Genomic DNA, 8,926 nt, shown 5'->3' with positions numbered 1-8,926 from the left:
AGTTAGGCAAAAAATAAAAAGAACGTCTTCATCTTTAGAAATAAAAAGGATAATTGGTATTTTAAGTACTAGAAAAAAGTGATTATCCTTTCGCAGATCTCATCTTTACACAATAATTTAAGCAATCTAGAAAAGCAGGTATACATGTGCATGTACATCATAAAGATATAGCTTGAATAGCAAGAATGACAGTTGTTCAATTGAAATTGACAATTGTGTTAATCATTTGGACAGAGTAGCTTACGCTGTGTGTCGTGTGTACAAGTGGTAGACAGTGGTGACTAATCAAAGAGACGGTTGTTATAATCAAGTGGACAGTTGTTTTAAGGACTGGTAAACCCTGTATCATATAGATCTGTGGAGCCAGTGATTCTGTAATGGACAAAGGCCTTCCTCTTTGCTTTGAATGCCGCCTGACAGTCCGCGTCCCACCAGGGAGTGGGAGGTTTATAAAATTTCCTTGCCTGGGGGGGCAACCTTGTTCGGGCGCCAAGGGCGCACACTGATCATCACGAGTGGGGAGGGGCGATGCTTCACCGTGACGACGCGGTGCCTTTTTGGGGAAAAAGGATTTCTGTTTTAGTGCCTTTCTGATCGGCATCTTTTGACTCCTGTGAGAGGAGCCAGACTGGGCAACGGTTCTTTTTCCGCTAATAGGGATAGCGTGTCGAACAGGTTCACGCTTGGGGTCGCCTTCAAAACATCAGCGTACGAACTCCTTGCAATATGTATAACTGATTTTTTGTGCTCCGCTTGTCTTCTCCGATAGACAGGACAGGACACAACCTCATGCCATTCCTGTTTACAGTGAATGCATTTTTCCGCCGATTTAATGCACTCTGCAATAGAGTGCGCTCCTTTGCATTTACTGCACTTCACTGCGTTTGAGCAGTAAGGAGCTGAATGCCCAATCTGACTGCATTTGGTGCAGTTTGCCACCTTTGTTACAAAAGATCGACGAATTGGCACGCGAAGTCTCTCAAAATAGAGGGAATTCGGTAGAGATGTGCCTTCGAAGGTGATACGGAGCGAGGAAGTCTAACGATACACCTTCTTTCCGTCGACCAAACATGGAGCGTAAAGCTTTTTCACCTCGAGGATCTTGACGCGAGGAATCGATTGGTGCAAAAAAAACCCCTCTCCGTACTTTAGGATGTCCTCTAGAGGGCATTCGAAGTCATCTACAACACCGATGACTTCCACCAATCCAACGGGTATATAAACCCGATAATCCTCCGTATAGGCCGGATCAGCCGCAATGGCATTAGCTTGTATCCGGTCCTTAGCGGAAACCCTAATCATATTAGGACGCAGCCGAAGTACGTCCAGAACTCCTGGATATTTCTTGAAGATCGATCTAGCATCCAGGGGTTTATTTCTGGGCATGAAGAAAACATCATGCACCCCTTTGAAAGAAGCAGGATACGCCCTGCTTCTTGGTTTCGCATCTGCTGGGCTCATCAGCTTGAGTGAAGAAGTAGCCTGTTCCGCCAATAGGGATTTCTTCTTTGCAAGAATCCCTGGTTCAGAACTTTTACGCTTTACGCTAGTGAAGCACTTGTCTGATCCGTCCATCGGCACCACCTCCATGGCGGAGCTCGACCGAGTGGTTTGTCCAATCAGACAGAAAGGAACAGCACGATAAAAAGGAACAACTTACCGGGTCAGGACAGGTGTAGGGAAGTGAGAGAGCGCACAGATCACAGAGCGTACGCACTTTACTGAGCGGGCGCTCAGCTTACCTACACTTACAACACTAGACGATACAACTCAGCTACTACAGTTACGCACAGATCGCTTCGCTATCGTTCTTAACACTTTCACAATACGCGTTACGTGTAGTTGGGGTCGATGGCTTTTGAAATTCTCAATTCTCGTCGCTTTCGTCAGCACGGAGCGGTTACCGATACGTCCTTCACGCTTCGTGGTTAGATTGCCAAAAATTAATAATGGAAAATATGTTTTATCCGCAAAGCCTCAAAGTGTAGGTAAATCAAATAATGAAATCCGGTCTGATAAAATTGGAGAACGGTACACATATTTTATTTTGTTTTGGTTATTGTGTTACAACTCCTAACCCACAACCGAAGCTACATACAAACTTGGATTCTCCAAACATTTGTGAAACTAATACATGCGATGACGACAATGCTGAAAATAGTTTTTCCGATTCCATTTCGCAACGCAAAAACCGCAATGTACCTCTCCGTCTCCCCGCAAACATCAAACGGCTACATATGGCATCATCATCCAAACTATATAATTCTATTGGCAGTGTATCCCATATAGAAATGGATCCATTAAAACAAAAAATAGACTCAGTTATGGAAAAATTAAATAGAATTGAACAACGACAACAGGACCATGAGAACGATTACAACACAAAGATGAGTGCTTTGGAGAAAAATTAAAGTATCATTAAAGCCAAACAAGATCCTAACGGGCCATCCGGAATGGGTTTCTGAGGCTTGAGAAGTTGTTAGTCCGTAGGCGCTCCTGCGAATCGGGCAGTTCCCTGACTATGGTGGTTCCTGTTTGAGCAGGCTTCCTTGGCCAAGGATGTGGGTTCTCTATGAAAATTCTCTCCTCTGACAATCCAAAAGAAAGAAAGAAAGCCAAACTGGATTTAATCTTAGACAAGCTTTCTCTTCGATTGGTACCAACATCTACATTCCAATGGAAATCCATTAACACCAAAGAAAACTTGGATGAATTCGAACAACAATTCGGAATGCCGGATTGTAATCAAAGATTAAAAGATTATTTGGAATGCCAGTGGCCAACTGTAAGTTCCCCAGAGAGGTTACATGCGGTAATGGACCTATTATTTGGAAGGACATTGTGGACGGGTATCGGACATCCAAATAGAAAGATGGCCTTGTGAATATATGTAAATATTTTAGCTTTATTTAAACACTTAGGAACGTTTCACGGAGTGACTCCGATACAACAAAAAATAAAATTTTGCTTCCAAAATAAACTGAAACATACCAGCCAAAGGCTGCATCTTCTAGGCAAAAATGAAATCCACCCACCAACGACACCGACAAATGTAGAGTTTAAGTTAAAGTGTTAGGTAATGTTTTTTGCAATACATTTATTACTTTTCAAATTTATAATAATTCCAATTGTAGAAAAACGCGGCTTTTTCAAGGGTTTCTTAGGGACGCTATTGCGAACCAAAAAATTAATGTCTTTATTAACTGCCGGTTTTCTACCAAAAGGCTCGTTGCTTACAATCCTGCCCTTTTTACACCTTTTCTCGCAAACCTAAACTCACCACGGATCTAATCGTTCTGATCGAATGCCAAGATCTACACAACGATGTCGACATTAGAAATCGCAGTGACAGCGGCGGTCGGTGTAAATACTGTTTGTTTACAACATTGCCCCCCACAGTGAGAAAAACAATCTATATGTCTCACTCTATTTCCCGTCGCTGTCGTTATTCGCAAGCGTTTGTTGTCGTACTAATCTTCTCCTCACCGGTAAGTATTTTACTCTCTATATCCAATAACGCAAGTTTCGTTGCAGGTCGTTTATAAATACCGCTAGACGTTCGAACACTTGCCTGTCTAACTTGACCATCACCAGCCCTAACTACTTCGATCACACGACCTTTTGGCCAACTGTTGCGTGGTAGACAGTTGTCGACTATTACTACTGTATCACCCACCTGAAGCGGCCGCACGTGTTCAAACCACTTCGATCGACGGGTCAGCATAGGAAGATATTCGGCTATCCATCTCTTCCAGAACAAGTCGGCAAAGTGCTGAGCGGCTCGCCAGGCTGATTTCACGACGGCGCCACCCTCCGTAAATACCGCGGGCGGCTTCGATCCGTCGGAGCTTCCAAGCAGTAGATGGTTTGGCGTCAGCGGGGTGTCCATCTCGTCGTCCAGTGGTACGTATGTCAGCGGCCTCGAATTAATGATGAGCTCGATTTCGGTGAACGCGGACATTAGGACTTCATCCGTCGGGTTTCGTGGTAGATTGATCTGACCTAGAACCTTCTTTACCGATCGGACCAACCGCTCCCAGCATCCGCCGAAGTGTGGTGCAGCCGGTGGGTTGAAGCTCCACTTCATATCCGGGCCGGTGAATTCGGTCATCAGCGCGTCAACGTCAACAGCTTGAAATGCCTCTTCCAGTTCACGTGCCGAACCGACGAAATTCGCTCCTCTGTCGCTGATCATCTCCAACGGTTTTCCACGTCTTGCCACAAAACGTCGAATCGCCATGATACAGGATGCCGTGGTCAGCGAATGAGCCATCTCCAGGTGCATAGCTCGGGACGTCAGACAGGTAAATATAACTCCCCATCTTTTTTCCGTTCGTCTTCCCACGGCAACCAGGAGGGGTCCAAAATAGTCAATTCCTGTAAAGGAGAATGCTCGCTGCTCGACCGCAACTCGTTGAGGGGGAAGGCTTCCCATCGCAGGTGGCTCAGGGGTGGCACCACTTATCTTACATCGCTGGCAGGATTTACGAACCCGATTGTACTCACCCAAAACACGGGGTATATAATACCGGGAGCGCAGCTCACTAACAACGGTACGGTGATTGCAGTGTTTGTAGCGTTCGTGGTAGTCCAGTATCAGCAAATCTGTTCCGCGATGCTTCCGGGGAAGGATGATGGGTTGGCGCAGTGTTTCGCTGACATTCCAGGTATCGGCTAGGCGTCCTCGCATCCTCACTACACCGTGTTCGTCGAGTACCGGCGAAAGTTTGTAAATCGGGCTGCTCTTCTCCACTCCGCTTTTCCATGGCTGCGACCGGGGGGGCTCACTCTTCAGGCAGCATATCTCGCGTGCGTAAACATCCGCTTGCATTCTGCTAAACAGGATACGCTCAGCTTGCGCCAGTTCTTCCTGCGTTAGTGATCCTCCTAAAACGATGTCTCCTCGCATGGCACGACGGACGTTAGTAACGAATCTTACCACATATCCTACTGTTCGCAGAAGCCTTCTCCATCTGGAAAAGCGGTTAAAATCTATTAGCTGATCGACGATGCTGTGGTGTAGCACATTGGGACGTAGCTCCTCCTCTGTGCTCGTAGATGGTGCTTTATACGTCGGCCAGTTCAACTCTGGGCCCCATAGGAAACTCGGCCCGTTGAACCAACGACTTGTTGGTGTTAGATCCGGTGTTCTTGTCCACTTCGTCCCGTCGTCTGCAACGTTCGATTTCGTTCCGATCCAGCGCCACTGTTCCACGTTCGTTGTCTCGAGCAGTTCGCCAATCCGAAATGCCACAAACTGATTGTAACGCCGATGATCCGATCGTAACCAGCTCAATACGTTCCGTGAGTCCGTCCAAAATACCGTGCGTGAAATATCCAACCGATGTGAGTTTACGATCGTAACGGCTAATCGGGCACCAATCACTGCTGCTTGCAGTTCCAGTCTTGGGATCGAGATGAACCGTAAGGGCGCCACGCGTGTTTTCGACCCAACGAGAGCACATTCTACTATCCCATCTTCCTCGAATCTCAAATAAGCAACGGCCGCCATTCCGGTTTCGCTTGCATCGCAGAAGACGTGCAACTCTACCCTAGCTGCGACCGATGTGAGTTTGCGATAACATCTGTTGATTCTCACCTTTTGAACCTCGGGTAGCACGCGTTGCCATGTTAGATACTTTTCCGCCAATTTCTCGTCCAGCTCCTGATCCCAACCGCTCCCGGAACGCCAAATCTCTTGGAGTAGGATCTTTAAAAACATCAGGAACAGCCCAAGTAGTCCCATAGGATCATAGATGCTCATTAGGATTCGGAGTATATTTCGCTTCGTGATAGTGGTTGTGCCAGCCTGTAATTTCTCGTGAAAATGTCCAGAAAGACGAAAGGTGAAAGTGTCAGAGCTCGTGTCCTACCACATACCGAGAACCTTTTCCGTCGCCAAATCATAACCGATGTTGATGCCTTTTTGTTGCTCTGCCTGCGTTTGAAGGTGTTTCACTACCGATAACGAATTGGATATCCAATTCCTTATCTCAAACCCTCCGCTTGCGTGCACGTACCGTACTTCTTTCGCCAGACGAATAGCCTCCTCTTCAGTCTCCACACTCACCAGCATGTCGTCCACATAATGCTCGTCCGTGATGCATTTCGTAGCCCGCGGGAACTCCTTCTCGAAACGCTCCGCATTGCGATTCTTCACGAATTGTGCGCTGCTTGGAGAACACGCAGCGCCGAAAGTCATAACGGTAACCGCGTACACAGCTGGATCACCATTCGGGTCGTCTCCATCCCAGAAGATCATCTGGCTTCGTTGGTCTTCCTTACGCATCATCACTCGGTGAAACATTTCGCGAATGTCTCCGACGACCGCCACGTGAAATTCTCTGAATTTGAAGAGCACAGAAAGGAGCCCGGCGAGCAGATCGGGTCCAGCTAGAAGGAAAGAATTCAGGCTTACTCCACTCACCTTCGCTGCTGCGTCGAAAACCATGCGGATTTTCCCCGGCTTATTTGGGTTGGTTACCGGGAAAATGGGTAAAAACCAGTCGTTGGGCTGTTTGTCTTCTACTTCGCTTGCTGATAAACGTCGAATGTACCCTTTCTCCAGGTAGTCTCTCATTTTGTCATTAATTGCTGCTGCTAATTCCAGATCTTTTTGCATCTTCTTCTTTAGGGTTACGTGGCGTTTCAAGGCTGCAGCTTTATTACACGGCAGGCGGATGTCGTCGTATTTCCATAGTAGTCCTGTTTCGAACCTGTCACCCTGCAGCTTCGTTTCCTTGGTAAGTATCGCCAGCGCTCGTTCATCGTCCTTGGATTTGAGTGGATGCGGAGATTTAGTGATACCGAGCGTATCCAGGGAGAAGAATGCCTTGACCTCCACCGTCAGCAGATAGTCGTTGCTTGTCTCGCAACTGCAAACGTGAAAACTTCTGTATCCTCCAGACGCGTTAGCGGTTGCGATTGGACAAGGTCCGTATATCATCCAGCCCAAGCGCGTTTTTGATGCAATCGGTTCATTAATCCTTCCTTCTGTACATTTTAGGGATTTGCTTAATCTACAGTTGTCGACGCCAATTAGAAGTCGAGGTACAGCATGTGTGTAAGAGGCTAACGGCAAACCTTTCAGGTGTGGGTACGCTGCTTCCAATTGTTGCACATCAATCGATTGTGAGGGTAACGCTAGATTGGTAACGGTGTGTACCTTAGCCAGATCGTGTACGGAGGCTCCTTTGTACGCACCAGAGATCTGCACCGCTAACTGAACAGAGGCCTTTTCATCTCTGGTTGTATCTCCTGTCCACTTGAGACACAACGGCCGGGACGTACCACTCAAACCCAACTCTTTCATCAGACTGTGGTCCATGAAGGTTGACGATGATCCTTCGTCGAGAAACGCGAAAGTGTGAACCACTTTGCCGTCTTTACCACGTACTATTACCGGCACATAACGGAACAGGGTCCGATCGTTTGAGCCGGAGTGCGTTAAACAGTGTTTCTCCGCCGCGTTACCAGTACTCAAGGCCCCGTGAAGCAGCTTATGATGCATCGCCTCGCACCCGTTCACAGCACAATGCGTTTTAAGGTGGCACCATCCCTTATGCGATTTTAAACATTTTCGGCACAACTTACATTCCTTTATGTGATCCTTTCTTGCAGCTACCGTCCTCTTGAGGAAACGTTGGCAATCGACTAGTGCGGCACACTCTCCCTGGCATGCGGAACATTTAGGAGTAGAAAGAGTGTACTTACCGCTCGAGGCTGTAGCGTGCATGTTCACGTGCGTAGTCGTCGGATGACGCTGCTCTGGTCGTGACGGTTTACCACCGCGTCGGCGATCTGTGTCTGACGGTCCGTCAGGTCTTACGGGAACCACTCTACTGAGAGCCTCTGCTAGATCGCTGATCCACCTTCCAAACTCCGTCAAAGTTACGCTAGGTAAGCGCTGCTGATACCTCGCCCACTCGATGCAAGTCGTCGACGGCAATTTCGATACCAGCTCCTTCATCAGGACTACGTTGCATGTGTATTCGGGCAGCCCAGACGCCCTGATGGTCGCACACATGTTTCGTACCGCGAATCCAAAGTCGGCCAAGGTCTCCAGTCTATCAGCTCTTGGTGCAGGCATGCTCCTCACTTTCTGTATCAACGCGTCCACAATCACATCAGGTCTACCGAAGCGCAGCTTGAGTGTGGCTATAGCTTCCTTCAATCCCGATGGCAGCAACAGCAACGAGCTTACCGCTTCCAACGCAGCTCCTTTCAACGCCTTCTGCAACCTCATCAGATTTTCATCGTCGGAATATCCGCAGACTGCTGTCGAGTGCTCGTAGCTAGCAATAAAGAGTGGCCACTGTTCTGCCGATCCTGAAAAGGTAGGCAACTCTCTTCCGCTGGCCTTTCGTGCAGCAATTTGTGATTGGCTTAAAAATGTGTATCCGGAATATCCGAATGTTCCTGCATGTCCATCAGTCAATGGGTTGTACGGGTGAGTTCCAGGTGCGATCGTGTGTGTATGTGCAAATGTGCCAGTCTGGTGAACGGGTCCGCGAGGCTGTGCGAATGTGTTGTATCCGTGATCTTGTACGCGGGTTTGTGAACAGGTGCTGTGTCCGTATAATTGAGCATGTGTTTGTGTCGATGTGCCGTGTTCATAATCGTGTCCGAATGGTTGTGCCAAAGTGCTGTGACCAAAGTTGTTACCGCTTCCGTTCGTCGTCTTGTGCCTATTGCGAGGATCTCGTGACAGAAGTTCATCACGCGCGCGTTGCCACTCCTGAAAATCCGGGTCACATGGCGTAGTTGACTTGTATAACGTTGCTGGATTTCTCGCGGCCGTGGTCGGGTTGTCTGCACATCGTGAGCGTTGGGCCGTTTCGATGGTTCCGATGGACCTTACCACAGCGTCAGCAGAGACACCATTTTCTCTGTTCAGCAGCCATGCACTCGCCTTTTCCAATTCGGT

General features: G+C 47.9%; 1 long non-coding RNA gene and 1 pseudogene across 1 annotated transcript; both read left to right on the top strand.

Annotated features, from left to right (window-relative positions):
* Positions 1 to 2,291: 2,291 nt before the first annotated feature.
* LOC128298602 (uncharacterized) lies at positions 2,292 to 3,513 on the top strand (annotated as a pseudogene).
* Positions 3,514 to 3,613: 100 nt separating this feature from the next.
* Positions 3,614 to 8,319, top strand: LOC128297925 (uncharacterized). Its single transcript, XR_008287253.1, has 5 exons — positions 3,614 to 3,903; positions 4,041 to 4,304; positions 6,635 to 6,933; positions 7,007 to 7,546; positions 7,621 to 8,319. It is a non-coding gene; the product is annotated as an uncharacterized LOC128297925 (long non-coding RNA).
* The last annotated feature ends 607 nt before the right edge of the window (positions 8,320 to 8,926 follow it).

This window comes from Anopheles moucheti, chromosome 2 (genome assembly GCF_943734755.1).
Source record: "Anopheles moucheti chromosome 2, idAnoMoucSN_F20_07, whole genome shotgun sequence".
Classification (NCBI taxonomy): Eukaryota; Metazoa; Arthropoda; class Insecta; order Diptera; family Culicidae; genus Anopheles; species Anopheles moucheti.
Note: the sequence above shows the minus strand (reverse complement) of the source record. Positions and strands in the feature narration are given on the sequence as shown.